The 2,226-nt window shown below is 44.8% G+C and overlaps 1 pseudogene; it reads left to right on the top strand.

The window, feature by feature from the left end:
- Positions 1-224: 224 nt before the first annotated feature.
- LOC130020605 (prohibitin 1-like) lies at positions 225-1,050 on the top strand (annotated as a pseudogene).
- Positions 1,051-2,226: the final 1,176 nt, after the last annotated feature.

Below are 2,226 nucleotides of genomic sequence, written 5' to 3'. Positions count from 1 at the left end.
CTCGAGCAAATCGATGATCAATGGGAGGGCCTTTACCTTACCTTTTACCTATTAAATGTTGTAGTAAGGGAAAAAGTGTGCTCTACATACCTTGGATACAGTGACGGTTACAGAGCTCCCTTGCAATGCAGGAGCCAGGACCCAGGTGGTGGTGAGCACTTGAAAGATTGCCTATTAAAAAGGGGAGGTTCTGTCAATAAGAGACAGACATTGGGCTCCAAAAGATGAAAAAGGATTGTGGAGGAATTCATGTGGCAGTCAGAGTAGAAGCAGGTATGAGTGGGTTCAGCAGGAGACAAGTGTGTTGAAGTCCATTGTGTTAGAGTCCGTTGTGCTTGAATTCATTGGCAAGTTCCGCCTGGCTTGTGCTGGTGCAGGAAGCGTGGTGAACTCGGCCTTGTACAATGTGGACGCGGGGCAGATCTCTGTCATCTCTGATGGGTTTCACTGCGTGTAGGACATGATGATGAGGGACGGGATGCACTTCCTCATCCCTTGGGTAGAGAAACCAATTAGCTTCCATTGCCGCGCTCGACCTCGCAGCATGCCTGTGATCACCAGCAGCAATGACTTCAAGAGCATCAGCATCACCTGCTCATCCTCTTCCGGCCAGTGGCCAGCCAGCTGCTGCGCATCTGCACCTGCATCCGCCAGGACCACCACATGCGTGCTGCGGTCCATCATGACAGAGATCCTCAAATTCCGTGGTGGTTCGCTTTGGGGGGAGCTGATCACTCAGAGGGATCTGGTCCGCAGGCAGGTGACCTGACGAGATGAGCAGCCACCTTCCGATTCATCCTGGACGTCGTGTCCTTGAGGCATCTGATCTTCGGAAATGAGTTTATAGAGGAGGTAGGAGAAGCCGAGCAGGTGGCTGTGGCTCTGTATGGAAGTAGGGAGGGCCAGATTCGCGGCCGTCATCTCTGCAGAAAGCAACTTCCAGGACGGAGGACCTGGCCCACCTGCTCTCCCCGCTCCCGGAACATCCCCTCTGCCCACAGGGCAGATGCTCCCGCAGGACAGTCATTGCTCCTGCAGCTGCCACAGTGAGACCGGGGCCAGCTGAGCCATAGCGCCCCCGTGCTCCTCAGCGCTGCCTTCCTCCCAGCTTCTCCCCACACCCACACCCAGAAATCACTGTGACAGTTTGTGATTAAGCAAAAATCACTTTCAGATCAGTAAGGAAGGAAGGGAGGAAGGAAGGAAGGAAGGAAGGAAGGAAGGAAGGAAGGAAGGAAGGAAGGGAGGGAGGGAGGGAGGGAGGGAGAGAAAGAATATAAAATAGCTAGTAATTCTTTATTAATGTCAGGCTGAAATTAGAGTATTTTGGATGAGTTAAGTATTTTTTATAAATTAAATTTCACCAATTACTTTGTAGATATTAAAATATTAGAAAACTATATGAGTGGATTTCGTTGTGTTCCTATTGGCGACTCTGAGTACAAGGTGATTTTTGGAGAGAACCACAGACCCACTAGGCGACAACACAAACACAAACAATGTCGTGGTGGCCTTCGAAAGCAATCCAGGGTAATTGCCTTAGTGGTCCCCAATAAGCCCCGCTCCCACTTTCCATTTTGACAGGTGGAATTTACAAGAGAAGACCTGAAAAAGAATTGAACAGACAATTATTACTATCTACTTCTTAAGCTAGTGGTGTTTTCCTTAATGCACATCTCCTGTACAATTCCAACTATTTATAAAAGTAGAGAAATGTAACCTGTTCTCATTATAGATTCAGATTTTCCCACCTTTTCAAAAGTGGATATTTTGTCAGTATCGACTTCATCCTCTGGCAACTCTGCATAGGCTGTCTCCTTGATCTTTATTAAAATAATTAAATTATACAAACCCTTAATTATTGTATCCAATGTAGGGGAAAGTATGGTGAAATTGAAACTCTTATATATTGTTTGGAAGGCATAAAAAGTGTACTCTCTATGGAAACCAATATAACATCATGTTTCAAGAGGCATAATAAATGTTCTTACTCTTTGATTCAGTAAAATCACTCCAGGGAGTTTGAGGAAACCATTCTACAGAAGTAAGACAAATGTATAAAGATATTAGATTCAGCATCATCTAGTCTACAAAATTAGAAGCCATTTAAACCCCTAATCATTGAGGAACAGTTAAGAAAATTATGCTTCAACAACTCAATATAATATTATGCATTTATTCAAATTTATAATTATGAAGACTATATAACAACATAGAAAAATGTTT

Source organism: Sorex fumeus, unplaced genomic scaffold, assembly GCF_029834395.1.
Source record: "Sorex fumeus unplaced genomic scaffold, SorFum_2.1 ptg000013l, whole genome shotgun sequence".
Classification (NCBI taxonomy): Eukaryota; Metazoa; Chordata; class Mammalia; order Eulipotyphla; family Soricidae; genus Sorex; species Sorex fumeus.
The sequence above is the reverse complement of the archived record's forward strand: the minus strand, read 5'-3'. Positions and strand labels throughout refer to the sequence as shown.